This window comes from Bufo gargarizans, chromosome 2 (genome assembly GCF_014858855.1).
Source record: "Bufo gargarizans isolate SCDJY-AF-19 chromosome 2, ASM1485885v1, whole genome shotgun sequence".
Taxonomy (NCBI): domain Eukaryota; kingdom Metazoa; phylum Chordata; class Amphibia; order Anura; family Bufonidae; genus Bufo; species Bufo gargarizans.
Window position 1 is genome coordinate 279,628,007 of NC_058081.1, and position 16,983 is coordinate 279,644,989.

The window sequence follows — 16,983 nt, forward strand, 5'->3', positions numbered from 1 at the left end:
AGAACTCTGTGTGGCATTAACTTGGTCTCTAATCTGAGCTGCTGTTAACCTGCGATTTCTGAGGCTGGTGACTCGGATGAACTTATCCTCTGCAGCAGAGGTGACTCTTGGTCTTCCTTTCCTGGGGCGGTCCGCATGTGAGACAGTTTCTTTGTAGCGCTTGATGGTTTTTGTGACTGCACTTGGGGACACTTTCAAAGTTTTCCCAATTTTTCGGACTGAATGACCTTCATTTGTTAAAGTAATGATGGCCACTAGTTTTCTTTACTTAGCTGCTTTTTTCTTCTCATAATACAAATTCTAACAGTCTATTCAGTAGGACTATAAGCTGTGTATCCACCTGACTTCTCCACAACGCAACTGATGGTCCCAACCCCATTTATAAGGCAAGAAATCCCACTTATTAAACCTCACAGGACACACCTGTGAAGTGAAAACCATTTCAGGTGACTACCTCTTGAAGCTCATCAAGAGAATGCCAAGAGCGTGCAAAGCAGTAATCAAAGCAAAAGGTGGCTACTTTGAAGAACCTAGAATATGACATATTTTCAGTTACACACTTTTTTGTTACGTATATAATTCCACATGTGTTAATTCATAGTTTTGATGCCTTCAGTGTGAATCTACAATTTTCATAGTCATGAAAATAAAGAAAACTCTTTGAATGAGAAGGTGTGTCTAAACTTTTGGTCTGTACTGTACATATCTTGTTTTTCAGCTGAATGGTTCTAATGTTCACAGTGTATTACTCACAGTTCGGAGCTGTTCCTCGGCATGGCATCCCACGTGGTCACCGGCACAAGTCTCTCTTACCTCTGTCTTTTCGCCTCTTTGTGAGCACTCTGGAAACGACGTTCAATCAGTTGCTCTGTTTGCAGATTGGGAATACAGCGTCCCACGTGGTCTCTGAAATTGATGAGGTCAGTGCTGGCCTGAAGGAGTGGGCAGTGTCCTACGTGGTAGACGGAGCCGATACCAGATTTTTTTTTAGATGACAGCAAAAGTATTACATCATCAAAATGGAAATAAAATGGAGCGCTCCATGAGGACTTTTGCTACCAACAACAAGATAATATATGATCTAACTGAATATAGTGAGATTTATCTATACAACTCATACTAGCTTTTATAAGGACTGATTCATATACAGTGGATATAAAAAGTCTACACACCCCTGTTAAAATGTCAGGTTTTTGTGATGTAAAAAAATGAGACAAAGATAAATCATTTCAGAACTTTTTCCATCTTTAATGTGACCTATAAACTGTACAACTCAATTGAAAAACAAACTGAAATCTTTTAGGTAGAGGGAAGAAAAAATATAAAAATAAAATAATATGGTTGCATTAGTGTGCACACCCTTAAACTACTACTTTGATGAAGCACCTTTTGATTTTATTACAGGACTCAGTCTTTTTGGGTATGAGTCTATCAGCATGGCACATTTTGACTTGGCAAGATTTGCCCACTCTTCTTTGCAAAAACACTCCAAATCTGTCAAATTGCGAGGGCATCTCCTGTGCACAGCCCTCTTCAGATCACCCCACAGATTTTCAATCAGATTCAGGTCTGGGCTCTGGATGGACCATTCCAAAACTTTAATCTTCTTCTGGTAAAGCCATTCCTTTGTTGATTTGGATGTATGCTTTGGGTCATTGTCATGCTGAAAGATGAAGTTCATCTTCATGTTCAGCTTTCTAGCAGAAGCCTGAAGGTTTTGTCCCAATATTGACTGGCATTTGGAACTGTTCATAGTTCCCTCTAGCTTAACTAAGGCCCCAGTTCCAGCTGAAGAAAAACTGTCCCAAAGCATGATGCTGCCACCACCATGTGCAGCCAGACAGTCACAGGGGGAACACGTGAGGTTCACGGTGGACCGATGAGGGGTCAAATGGTATAACACACAGTTCATCAGTTTACTCACGGTTAGCAGATAGCCTCCCTGGGCTGGCAGCACAGTGTTGAGGTGGACAGCACGAAATCCTCTGGGGCACGCTCTGTGGTAGGAAGCATCAGCCAAAATGGTGGTTGAGGTGCCCTTGATGTTAAGGGTGCTTAGGGTGCTTGTTGCGGCTGAGTCCTTTGATGTTTTTTTGTTGTGACGCCAGTACCAATAATGGTGGTACAACCATAGGTAGTAATAATGAGGTAGACAGTGGTAAGATGCAACTCACAACTTTTACTTTGGATGTCTTTCAGTTGCAGTAGTGCAATAATGCAGTCTTTAGATGATACAGAGGTAATTCTGCAAATCCACTGTTTAAGGCTTGTCAGGTTTTTGGTGGGTTTTGGAGCAGTGGGTTAGGTGTACCTGGTTCCTTTAGATGCCTTGGATCCTATTCCTTGACTTTTTCTACAAGCTAAATATTTTTAGACAGGAAAACTCGACTGTCTCTTAGAAGGTTGGTGTGGCTGCCTGAAGCTATAAAACCTCCACCATGCAAAGGTGTCTGTGGCCCTTAATAATGGCTCTTATCACCGATGAATTCCTAGGAATGTTTGTTTCTTTTCCAGGGAGTCAAACTCTTCTCCTACCGTCAGGGATGCAAGTCTATAGTCCAGCTACAGAAGGAAAACGCTCTTCTGCGCCTAACATCTGAGTAAACACCTCCTAGCGAAGTTGGCTCCACTCACTAATCTGTGTTGCAAAGTCTTCACTCTATCTTTCCTACCACTAATTTGATCTGACTACCGCAGATCTGCTCTCTTTGACTACATTTTGGTTTCAACTCCTCTGCCGCCACTCCTCAACAACAACTCACTAACTAGGCCTGACCTGAGTATATATAGGACCTGAACTTTATCACCATCTAGTGGTGGGATGTATAAATTACACCTAATAGGCCTGTTAGGGATTTTGCAGATACATAAATGCAAAGTTATACCATTCTGTACAATGTAATTGTTAAGATGAAAAAGTACTTTAATCAGTGCCAACACACACGTAGTAGGACGCTGCACATGCTTCACTGTGGGTAAGGTGTTCTTTTGTGATATGCAGTGTTGTTTTTGCGCCAAACATATCTTTTGGAATTATGGACAAAAAGTTCAACCTTGGTTTCATCAGACCATAACACCTTTTCCCACATGCTTTTGGGAGACTTCATATGTGTTTTTGCAAAATGGAGCCTGGCTTGGATGTTTTTTGTTCGTAAGAAAAGGCTTTCGTCTTACCACTCTACCCCATAGCCCAGATATATGAAGAATACGGAAGATTGTTGTCACATGTACCACACAGCCAGTACTTGCCAGATATTCCTGCATCTCCTTTAATGTTGCTGTAGGCCTCTTGGTAGCCTCCCAGACCAGATTTCTTCTCGTCTTTTCATCGATTTTGGAGGGACGTCCAGTTCTTGGTAATGTCACTGTTGTGCCATATTTTCTCCACTTGATGATGACTGTCTTCACTGTGTTCCATGGTATATCTAATGCCTTGGAAATTCTTTTGTGCCCTTCTCCTGACTGATATATTTTAATCAAAGTAAACTTAAATATGGATTATTTGTATATAATCACTCACATAAATCTTTGAAATCGTATTTTAGTGATCTGGATAAATGAAAACTTAGCTTTTATTATAGCTCCTATAAGATAAATGAGATTTTGTTCCTCAAGGTGAAAATAAAGGGGTAGGTAATCATAGATTGCTCGCAGTATCCCACGATAACGGGATTTGTACTGAGGGCAATACTAAAATGTCCACAAAGGCAAAAATGTGAAATGACTGATGTATTCCACACGTGATATTAAAGGTCTAGACAGTTAGAGTGGTACACATCAGTATTCAAGCCGCAAGTTGTCGGATTTGGTACACACAGGCACCAATATCTGATACATCAAGGTGGACATATAACAAATATTAAACAACAAAAAACTATATGCACAACGACAAACACAACATAAATAATGACATGGATGTATGTATATATCAGTGTTACATATTGCACACTCATACATCCACAGCATATAGGTGCACGGCGGCACCGCTTGAAAAGAAGAAGACACACCACCAGGTGTCCTACCGTACAGGTTTGATGTACTCCAGGCACCTGTGTTCTTTATGTCTTAATCAGGCAGGGTGGTCCTTTTCGGCAGTTGGAGGGTATGTAGAGGGAATAAAAACGATGATTTTTCCTTTTTTCCTATCCCTAATTGGCCCTCACAGCCCTACAATGAGCCTCCAAAACTAGCCACGGGGTGTCCCACTAGTTGGGCCCCCGTCCGGAACCTAGCCCTGGAATTGTGGTCCCTAAAAAGGCCCTACAAGGATCCCTACATGCACGTTTCTGGGGTAGGGGAATAAACCCCTCCCCTCATCAGGGGATATAATTTCTAAGGGCCGGAAAATACAAAAAGAGGGTCACCAGAGATGGTGGCTCTCCTATAGAGTAAGGCGCACAGGTGGGTGTGCAACCGGCAACGGGAATGAAGGAGAGGGGACCGGTAAAATAAAGTTTCCTCCCTTCTGTCACTAAGGTGGAGCGCACGGATAGGTGCACAGCCGCAGTGTAAAGTGGAGCGCACAGATAGGTGCACAGCCGCAATGAAGATAGAGAAGGGGGACAGATGAAAGCGCCCCTTGTCCTCTTGTGGTGCACAGGTTGGTGCCGCAGGCATATGTCTTACCTGGTCTGGAGGTGTACGCGTCCGCTCTTTTGAAGGTTCGCGCCGGGATATCGGCACGTCGCACGCCATGATGACGTCAGCCCTTCCCTTAGTGCGGCGGCGGGCGGTGATGACGTTTTGCCCTTACTTTGCGTCTCATGCCCACACGCCGAATAGACGCTGGGCATGCGCAATAGTACGCGTACATTACATTTTCAATATCATCGCATTAGTGCCTGAAATGATATATCCAGGCCATAATGCACAAAGATAATTATTGAATTCCAGTATGCAGCCTCCATAGGTCAATATTTATATTTATTGTACCAGCAAACCATCGTACTGATGACTTCACTCCCATAATGGGGCTGCATTCAAAAAGGTGCTGTTGTTTTATTTGTATGTCGTTAATCAGATACTGCTACTAGCGACATGCAGAAGAATAAGAAAGATAGAGTATACATCGGGCGCCGGACAAATTAGTATATGTTGTGCAGGCGCACAATATGAACCTACAAATATAGGAATATGGACAAAGCATGGAAATATGTGTTTCCTTGTCCGTATATACGGGCGTATTGATATATAAGCTCCGCATAGGAGTGGATCTGTGGGCAGCGGAACACGTGTCCAACAGATTCACTCAAAAACCCTGATGTGGGTATACAACATGAATTATTTAGTGGTATTTATTGCGGTCTTGTTGATTTCATTTTTTAACAGTAGTCGGCATACAATGACACCAAGCAATTAATGGGTATTACATCCCATGTCTCCCATGCAGCCGGAATTTAATGGGGCAGGGTGAGGCAGTTTTAGATATATATTTATAATTAAATCTGTATAAAAAACAACAGATTGAAGGGGTATTCTTTAAAGGAAGCAGCCAAAGTGGAGGGACTCATTCAATCCTTTGGGGGATACCGTGTCCAGTTGGAAAGTCCAACGTGCTTCTCTTTGAAGTAGGAGACGGTCCCAATCACCGCCACGTATTGGTGGTGGGATTTTATCGATTCCAATGGCTTGGATGCAGTTCAAATCTCCACCATGGTGTTCATTGACATGTCGGGCCACTGGGGTGTCGCGTTCGTTCGTGATATCGCCCAGGTGTTCTCCTAGGCGTCTACGCAACTCCCTCTTGGTTTTGCCGATGTATTCGAGTCCGAACACGCATGTGATCTTGTATATGACACCGCGTGTGCGGCAATTGATAAAATCCTTGATAATGAAGGACTTATCTAAATTCGAGCTATGGAAGGTCTTACTGCTCTGTAGAATCTTGCAAGCTACACAGCCACTACACCTATAGCAGCCATTGATCTTGCGATCCAGCCACGTCGCTGCTTGGGTCGCCGGGGTGTAGTGGCTGTGCACCAGCATATCTTTTAGGCTGCTCCCTCTCCTAAAGGTGATTTGTGGGTAATTAAAAATTACTTTGTTGATCTCAGGGTCCATCAATAGGACAGGCCAGTGTTTTCGGAGGACATCCCTGATTTGTCCTGACGCGTCATCGTAAGTCGCAATAAGGCGGATCTTCTTTTCCGTCTCCTCCTTTCTGATTTTAGGTACTAGGAGGTCGGGGCGACTTGCTGTTAATGCAGTTTGATAGGCTTGTTTAAGGACCTTATTGGGATATCCCCTGTCTAAGAACCGGTTCTGTAAGGCCTTAGCCTGGTCGACGAACTCTGACCTGCTTGAACAGTTGCGTCTGAGGCGCAAATACTGACTCTTTGGAATCCCTCTTTTTTGGGAAAAGGGATGGCCACTGTTCCAGTGCAGGACAGAGTTCGTCGACGTCGGCTTCCTATATATAGTGGTGTCGAGTTCATTAGAGCCCCCCCTGGATATCTTAATGTCCAGGAATGCCAAACTGTCGCAGTTAGCCTCAGAGGTAAATCGTAACCCCACCGTGTTGGTGTTAAGTCCGAGGACAAATTCAAAAAAGGAATCTTTCGTGTCATTCCAAATGACGAAGATGTCGTCTATGTACCGTGCCCACATAAGTATGGGCCCGGTACATGACGACATCGCGTCCCCGAAAACTGTGGTCTCTTCCCACCAGCCCAGGAGCAGATTGGCGTAGGACGGCGCACAGGAACATCCCATCGCCGTGCCCCTGAGCTGGTGGTAGATCCTGCCGTTGAAGAGGAAAAAGTTGTGTGTCAACAGGAATTCCAGTATTCTGAGCACAAAACGACTGTGGGCCCTGTACTGTATACCTCTTGTGTTCAGGTAGTACTCAACAGCCTTAAGTCCTTCCTCGTGCGGGATCGAGGAATACAGGGCCTCAACGTCTATGCTACCCAGAATACTCTCATCCTTGATAGTCACACCGTCGATCCTCCGCAGAAGATCCATACTGTCACGAGTATAGGACGGGAGACACACAACAAACGGCATTAGGATTTGATCTATATAAACACCAATATTCTGACACAAACTATTAATTCCTGACACAATAGGGCGGCCTTTGATAGGGCTAGTCCCCTTGTGGATCTTTGGAAGGCTATAAAATGTAGCCATAGTTGGGTTCCGTGGGCACATAAATTCAAATTCCTCATCTGAGATAATTTTTTCTTCCTTTGCCGCTAGCAGGATTCTCTTTAGCTCCCCCAAGAACATCACTGTGGGGTTTTGCGTAAGCACAGTGTAGTTATTTTTGTCATTAAGAAGTTGTTGACACATACTGATATAGTCGGGAGTGTTGAGGATCACGGTGTTCCCACCCTTATCTGAGGGTTTTAGGGTAACACTGGAGTCTCGCTTGAGGGACTGTATGACATTCCATTCCTCTTTAGAATAATTGCGATCTGTGGGGAATGGTCGAATCTTAGAAAGGTCCCTGCAGACTAGCTGCAGAAAGACGTCCAGGCAACACACTTCGGCCGCCGGTGGCATCCTTTTGCTGCTATTCCTCAGGGAGGTGAAGGGGCCTTCCCCCCTGTTTTCACAGGGGGTCTCGGATAGGCCAAAAAGTAATCTCACGTCTTGAAGCATGTCCGGGGGGATGCCCAAATCCCGACAGCTTCGTTTATCCGCATTGAGGTGGAATTTATGCCACCGCAACTTGCGGATAAAAAGATGAAGGTCTGCCCACAGATCCACTCCTATGCGGAGCTTATACAGGTCCTTCTCAAAAAATTAGCATATTGTGATAAAGTTCATTATTTTCTGTAATGTACTGATAAACATTAGACTTTCATATATTTTAGATTCATTACACACCAACTGAAGTAGTTCAAGCCTTTTATTGTTTTAATATTGATGATTTTGGCATGCAGCTCATGAAAACCCAAATTTCCTATCTCAAAAAATTAGCATATTTCATCCCACCAATAAAAGAAAAGTGTTTTTAATACAAAAAAAGTCAACCTTCAAATAATTATGTTCAGTTATGCACTCAATACTTGGTCAGGAATCCTTTTGCAGAAATGACTGCTTCAATGCGGCGTGGCATGGAGACAATCAGCCTGTGGCACTGCTGAGGTGTTATGGAGGCCCAGGATGCTTCGATAGCGGCCTTAAGCTCATCCAGAGTGTTGGGTCTTGCGTCTCTCAACTTTCTCTTCCCAATATCCCACAGATTCTCTATGGGGTTCAGGTCAGGAGAGTTGGCAGGCCAATTGAGCACAGTAATACCATGGTCAGTAAACCATTTACCAGTGGTTTTGGCACTGTGAGCAGGTGCCAGGTCGTGCTGAAAAATGAAATCTTCATCTCCATAAAGCTTTTCAGCAGATGGAAGCATGAAGTGCTCCAAAATCTCCTGATAGCTAGCTGCATTGACCCTGCCCTTGATAAAACACGGTGGACCAACACCAGCAGCTGACATGGCACCCCAGACCATCACTGACTGTGGGTACTTGACACTGGACTTCAGGCATTTTGGCATTTCCCTCTCCCCAGTCTTCCTCCAGACTCTGGCACCTTGATTTCCGAATGACATGCAACAGTCCAGTGCTGCTTCTCTGTAGCCCAGGTCAGGCGCTTCTGCCGCTGTTTCTGGTTCAAAAGTGGCTTGACCTGGGGAATGCGGCACCTGTAGCCCATTTCCTGCACACGCCTGTACACGGTGGCTCTGGATGTTTCTACTCCAGACTCAGTCCACTGCTTCCGCAGGTCCCCCAAGGTCTGGAATCGGTCCTTCTCCACAATCTTCCTCAGGGTCCGGTCACCTCTTCTCGTTGTGCAGCATTTTCTGCCACACTTTTTCCTTCCCACAGACTTCCCACTGAGGTGCCTTGATACAGCACTCTGGGAACAGCCTATTCGTTCAGAAATTTCTTTGTGTCTTACCCTCTTGCTTGAGGGTGTCAATGATGGCCTTCTGGACAGCAGTCAGGTTGGCAGTCTTACCCATGATTGCGATTTTGAGTAATGAACCAGGCTGGGAGTTTTTAAAAGCCTCAGGAATCTTTTGTAGGTGTTTAGAGTTAATTAGTTGATTCAAATGATTAGGTTAATAGCTTGTTTAGAGAACCTTTTCATGATATGCTAATTTTTTGAGATAGGAAATTTGGGTTTTCATGAGCTGTATGCCAAAATCATCAATATTAAAACAATAAAAGGCTTAAACTACTTCAGTTGGTGTGTAATGAATCTAAAATATATGAAAGTCTAATGTTTATCAGTACATTACAGAAAATAATGAACTTTATCACAATATGCTAATTTTTTGAGAAGGACCTGTATATCAATACGCCCGTATATACGGACAAGGAAACACATATTTCCATGCTTTGTCCATATTCCTATATTTGTAGGTTCATATTGTGCGCCTGCACAACATATACTAATTTGTCCGGCGCCCGATGTATACTCTATCTTTCTTATTCTTCTGCATGTCGCTAGTAGCAGTATCTGATTAACGACATACAAATAAAACAACAGCACCTTTTTGAATGCAGCCCCATTATGGGAGTGAAGTCATCAGTACGATGGTTTGCTGGTACAATAAATATAAATATTGACCTATGGAGGCTGCATACTGGAATTCAATAATTATCTTTGTGCATTATGGCCTGGATATATCATTTCAGGCACTAATGCGATGATATTGAAAATGTAATGTACGCGTACTATTGCGCATGCCCAGCGTCCATTCGGCGTGTGGGCATGAGACGCAAAGTAAGGGCAAAACATCATCACCGCCCGCCGCCGCACTAAGGGAAGGGCTGACGTCATCATGGCGTGCGACGTGCCGATATCCCGGCGCGAACCTTCAAAAGAGCGGACGCGTACACCTCCAGACCAGGTAAGACATATGCCTGCGGCACCAACCTGTGCACCACAAGAGGACAAGGGGCGCTTTCATCTGTCCCCCTTCTCTATCTTCATTGCGGCTGTGCACCTATCTGTGCGCTCCACTTTACACTGCGGCTGTGCACCTATCCGTGCGCTCCACCTTAGTGACAGAAGGGAGGAAACTTTATTTTACCGGTCCCCTCTCCTTCATTCCCGTTGCCGGTTGCACACCCACCTGTGCGCCTTACTCTATAGGAGAGCCACCATTTCTGGTGACCCTCTTTTTGTATTTTCCGGCCCTTAGAAATTATATCCCCTGATGAGGGGAGGGGTTTATTCCCCTACCCCAGAAACGTGCATGTAGGGATCCTTGTAGGGCCTTTTTAGGGACCACAATTCCAGGGCTAGGTTCCGGACGGGGGCCCAACTAGTGGGACACCCCGTGGCTAGTTTTGGAGGCTCATTGTAGGGCTGTGAGGGCCAATTAGGGATAGGAAAAAAGGAAAAATCATCGTTTTTATTCCCTCTACATACCCTCCAACTGCCGAAAAGGACCACCCTGCCTGATTAAGACATAAAGAACACAGGTGCCTGGAGTACATCAAACCTGTACGGTAGGACACCTGGTGGTGTGTCTTCTTCTTTTCAAGCGGTGCCGCCGTGCACCTATATGCTGTGGATGTATGAGTGTGCAATATGTAACACTGATATATACATACATCCATGTCATTATTTATGTTGTGTTTGTCGTTGTGCATATAGTTTTTTGTTGTTTAATATTTGTTATATGTCCACCTTGATGTATCAGATATTGGTGCCTGTGTGTACCAAATCTGACAACTTGCGGCTTGAATACTGATGTGTACCACTCTAACTGTCTAGACCTCTGATATATTTTAACAATGATATCCCTCTCATGCTTTGGAAGCTCTCTGTGGACCATGGCTTTTGCTGTGGGATGCGACTAAGAAAATTTCAGGAAAGAACAACTAGAGCAGCTGAACTTTATTTGGGGTTAATCAGAGGCACTTTAAATGATGGCAGGTGTATGCTGACTCCTATTTAACATGATTTTGAATGTGATTGCTTAATTCGGAACACAGCTACATCCCCAGTTGTAAGAGGGTGTGCACACTTATGCAATCACATAATTTCATTTTTGGGGGTTTTCTTCCCTCCACCTAAAATATTTCAGTTTGTAGGTCACATTATTTCAGTTTGGTACAGTTTATAGGTCACATTAAAGGTGGAAAAAGTTCTGAAATTATTTATCTTTGTCTCATTTTTTTACAGCACAGAAACCTGACATTTTAACAAGGGTGTGTAGACTTTTTATTTCCACTGTATCTATCTGATCCGGACAGACTTGATATCATGTTCACTAATATGAGTGTTTAATACAACGTTGTTTAATTTATTCATTATTACTATATATCAGAGCGGAGAGAGTAATTGGAACTTATCATTCGCTATACTACACTATTTGCTACCCCAAAATGCCATCAGAGAATTATCATTTATTTATTTGGGTATATTTTATCTCATCTTACTTTTTAGGTTTTTTAAGTCATTGCATTATATTGTTTTAGTATTTAATAAATACATTTGCATCCATAAGTTTCCGAATGTGAGAGTGCCTGTCGATTTCCAGATAAACAATCAGATTCCACCTTTCATTTTTCAAAGGAGCTGACCAAAATGAAAGGTGGAGTCTGATTGGTTGCTATAGGCAACTAAGCCCATTCTACTTTACACCAGTTTGATAAATGACTTGAACCCAAAAATCTGCTGTTTGCTAGGCAGAAACCTTACCCTTGAGCTATGGGCTGAGCTACTGCTGTGCTTTTTCTTGCAAATAAGTAAAATGACCATTTTCTCATCAGTATTTCAGAAACGTAAAATGCCTATTATTGCAATTGCATATACCATAGAGCTATCGGCTCAGCTATAGACTTTCTTTGGCTGTGTGATTAAGCATACGAATACACAGTATATCTATAACTCATTTTGACTTTGACCTTAACCTGTGAAGGAAGTCAGACATCAAAGTCAAAGTAAAATATCAAATTTAGGTGTCAGAGTCAGGTATCAAGGTGAGTATTTTGCCTCAAACTGACATTATTTTGCTGTTTGACTATGATATCTGACCATGTCCTAAAATGAACACTGTATACTAAGGCAACTGATCACCCCTTGAAGTGGCTGTCTAGAGTATTTACAATGGATAGACACTCAAAACAGTTAACAGTTGTTACATGAGGATAAAGCAAACTACCCAGTAATAAGCACAACATTTATACAGCATCTTTCTCCCTCTGAAGTCTAATCTTCAGTAACAATCCACATAAAGTATAATTATCAGGTTGAGTGTTGGTGCTCAGGTTTTTAATATAAATGCCCCAACTATTAAGTGATATTAAGAAAGATTACGTTTTAGTAATAGTGTAGCAAATATGGATAAAAAGTTCCCTTCCAAGGGAACCTAGAGTCGAACTTTGTTTCACGATGGAAAAAAAAAAATAAATATGGCTCCAGGAAGGTATGGACTAAAAACATTGTCCAGTCCTCAAAGGGTTAATATAGCGGTTTAATTGCATCAAGATACTGTGCAGTTATAATGAACATATTGTACTGCAATAACTGCATTAATATGCAGCTTCAGTTAACGCATTGTATTGCATCAAGAAACCGTGCAGTTTTACTGAATACGTTGTGCTGCAATAACTGCTTTTATATATAGTACCTGTTTAACCACCTTAGGACCGCCGTACGCAGGATTGCGTCCTGCCGGCGGTCCTGCTCTTCTGGGTGGACGCATATACGCGTCCTCCCGCGAGAGCCGAGATTTCCTGTGAACGCGCGCGCACAGGCGCGCGCGCTCACAGGCGCGCGCGCTCACAGGAACGGAAGGTAAGCGAGTGGATCTCCAGCCTGCCAGCGGCGATCGCTCGCTGGCAGGCTGGAGATCCGAATTTTTTAACCCCTAACAGGTATATTAGACGCTGTTTTCATAACAGCGTCTAATATACCTCCTACCTGGTCCTCTGGTGGTCCCTTTTGTTAGGATCGACCACCAGAGGACTCAGGTAGGTAAGTACAGTAGCACCAAACACCACACTACACTACACCCCCCCCCCCGTCACTTATTAACCCCTTATAAACCCCTGATCACCCATGATCACCCCATATAAACTCCCTGATCACCCCCCTGTCATTGATCACCGCCCTGTCATTGATCACCCCCCTGTCAGGCTCCGTTCAGACGTCCGTATGATTTTTACGGATCCACGGATACATGGATCGGATCCGCAAAAAGCATACGGACGTCTGAATGGAGCCTTACAGGGGGGTGATCAATGACAGGCGGGTGATCACCCATATACACTCCCTGATCACCCCCTGTCATTGATCACTCCCCTGTAAGGCTCCATTCAGACGTCCGCATGATTTTTACGGATCCATGGATACATGGATCGGATCCGCAAAACACATGCGGACGTCTGAATGGAGCCTTACAGGGGGTGATCAATGACAGGCGGGTGATCACCCATATACACTCCCTGATCACCCCCCTGTCATTGATAACCCCCCTGTAAGGCTCCATTCAGACGTCCGCATGCGTTTTGTGGATCCGATCCATGTATCCGTAAAAAATCATGCGGATGTCTGAATGGAGCCTTACAGGGGGGGGTGATCAGTGACAGGGGGGTGATCACCCTGATTACCCTGATCACCCCCTGTCATTGATAACCCCCCTGTAAGGCTCCATTCAGACGTCCGCATGCGTTTTGTGGATCCGATCCATGTATCCATGGATCCGTAAAAAATCATGCGGCTGTCTGAATGGAGCCTTACAGGGGGGGTGATCAGTGACAGGGGGGTGATTACCCTGATCACCCCCTGTCATTGATAACCCCCCTGTAAGGCTCCATTCAGACGTCCGCATGCGTTCTGTGGATCCGATCCATGTATCCATGGATCCGTAAAAAATCATGCGGATGTCTGAATGGAGCCTTACAGGGGGGGTGATCAGTGACAGGGGGGTGATCACCCTGATTACCCTGATCACCCCCTGTCATTGATAACCCCCCTGTAAGGCTCCATTCAGACGTCCGCATGCGTTTTGTGGATCCGATCCATGTATCCATGGATCCGTAAAAAATCATGCGGATGTCTGAATGGAGCCTTACAGGGGGGGTGATCAGTGACAGGGGGGTGATCACCCTGATTACCCTGATCACCCCTTGTCATTGATAACCCCCCTGTAAGGCTCCATTCAGACGTCCGCATGCGTTTTGTGGATCCGATCCATGGATCCGTAAAAAATCATGCGGATGTCTGAATGGAGCCTTACAGGGGGGGTGATCAATGACAGGGGGGTGATCAGGGAGTCTATATGGGTGATCACCCCCCTGTCATTGATAACCCCCCTGTCATTGATCACCCCCCCCCCCCCTGGTAAGGCTCCATTTAGACATTTTTTTTGGCACAAGTTAGCGGAAATTTTTTGTTTGTTTTTGTTTTTTCTTACTAAGTCTCATATTCCACTAACTTGTGTCAAAAAATAAAATCTCACATGGACGCACCATACCCCTCACGGAATCCAAATGCGTAAACATTTTTAGACATTTATATTCCAGACTTCTTCTCACGCTTTAGGGCCCCTAAAAAGCCAGGGCAGTATAAATACCCCACATGTGACCCCATTTCGGAAAGAAGACACCCCAAGGTATTCCGTGAGGGGCATATTGAGTCCATGAAAGATTGAAATTTTTGTCCTAAGTTAGCGGAAAGTGAGACTTTGTGAGAAAAAAAAAAAAAAAATATCAATATCCGCTAACTTATGCAAAAAAAATAAAAATTCTAGGAACTCGCCATGCCCCTCATTGAATACCTTGGGGTGTCTTCTTTCCAAAGTGGGGTCACATGTGGGGTATTTATACTGCCCTGGCTTTTTAGGGGCCCGAAAGTGTGAGAAGAAGTCTGGGATCCAAATGTCTAAAAATGCCCTCCTAAAAGGAATTTGGGCCCCTTTGCGCATCTAGGCTGCAAAAAAGTGTCACACATGTGGTATCGCCGTACTCAGGAGAAGCTGGGGAATGTGTTTTGGGGTGTCATCTTACATATACCCATGCTGGGTGAGAAAAATATCTTGGTCAAATGCCAACTTTGTATAAAAAAATGGGAAAAGTTGTCTTTTGCCAAGATATTTCTCTCACCCAGCATGGGTATATGTAAAATGACCCCCCAAAACACATTACCCAACTTCTCCTGAGTACGGCGATACCACATGTGTGACACTTTTTTGCAGCCAAGGTGGGCAAAGGGGCACCTTTCGGATTTCGCAGGCCATTTTTTACACATTTTGATTGCAAGGTACTTCTTACACATTTGGGCCCCTAAATTGCCAGGGCAGTATAACTACGCCACAAGTGACCCCATTTTGGAAAGAAGACACCCCAAGGTATTCCGTGAGGGGCACGGCGAGTTCCTAGAATTTTTTATTTTTTGTCACAAGTTAGCGGAAAATGATGATTTTTCTTTTTTTTTCTTTTTTCCTTACAAAGTCTCATATTCCACTAACTTGCGACAAAAAATAAAAAATTCTAGGAACTCGCCATGCCCCTCACGGAATACCTTGGGGTGTCTTCTTTCCAAAATGGGGTCACTTGTGGGGTAGTTATACTGCCCTGGCAATTTAGGGGCCCAAATGTGTGAGAAGAACTTTGCAATCAAAATGTGTAAAAAATGCCCTGCAAAATCCGAAAGGTGCACTTTGGAATATGTGCCCCTTTGCCCACCTTGGCAGCAAAAAAGTGTGACACATCTGGTATCGCTGTACTCAGGAGAAGTTGGGCAATGTGTTTTGGGGTGTCATTTTACATATACCCATGCTGGGTGAGAAAAATATCTTGGTCAAATGCCAACTTTGTATAAAAAAATGGGAAAAGTTGTCTTTTGCCAAGATATTTCTCTCACCCAGCATGGGTATATGTAAAATGACACCCCAAAACACATTCCCCAACTTCTCCTGAGTACGACGATACCAGATGTGTGACACTTTTTTGATGCCAACGTGGGCAAAGGGGCACATATTCCAAAGTGCACCTTTCGGATTTCACCGGTCATTTTTTACAGATTTTGATTGCAAAGTACTTCTCACACATATGGGCCCCTAAATTGCCAGGGCAGTATAACTACGCCACAAGTGACCCCATTTTGGAAAGAAGACACCCCAAGGTATTCCGTGAGGGGCATGGCGAGTTCCTAGAATTTTTTATTTTTTGTCGCAAGTTAGTGGAATATGAGACTTTGTAAGGAAAAAAGAGAAAAAAAAAATCATCATTTTCCGCTAACTTGTGACAAAAAATAAAAAATTCTAGGAACTCGCCATGCCCCTCACGGAATACCTTGGGGTGTCTTCTTTCCAAAATGGGGTCACTTGTGGCGTAGTTATACTGCCCTGGCAATTTAGGGGCCCAAATGTGTGAGAAGTACCTTGCAATCAAAATGTGTAAAAAATGGCCTGCAAAATCTGAAAGGTGCACTTTGGAATATGTGCCCCTTTGCCCACCTTGGCAGCAAAAAAGTGTGACACATCTGGTATCGCCGTACTCAGGAGAAGTTGGGGAATGTGTCTTGGTGTGTCATTTTACATATACCCATGCTGGATGAGAGAAATATCTTGGCAAAAGACAACTTTTCCCATTTTTTTATACAAAGTTGGCATTTGACCAAGATATTTCTCTCACCCAGCATGGGTATATGTAAAATGACACCCCAAAACACATTCCCCAACTTCTCCTGAGTACGGCGATACCAGATGTGTGACACTTTTTTGCTGCCAAGGTGGGCAAAGGGGCACATATTCCAAAGTGCACCTTTTGGATTTCACCGGTCATTTTTTACACATTTTGATTGCAAAGTTCTTCTCACACATTTGGGCCCCTAAATTGCCAGGGCAGTATAACTACCCCACAAGTGACCCCATTTTGGAAAGAAGACACCCCAAGGTATTCCGTGAGGGGCATGGCGAGTTCCTAGAATTTTTTATTTTTTGTCGCAAGTTAGTGGAATATGAGACTTTGTAAGAAAAAATAAAAAAAATAAAATCATCATCATTTTCCGCTAACT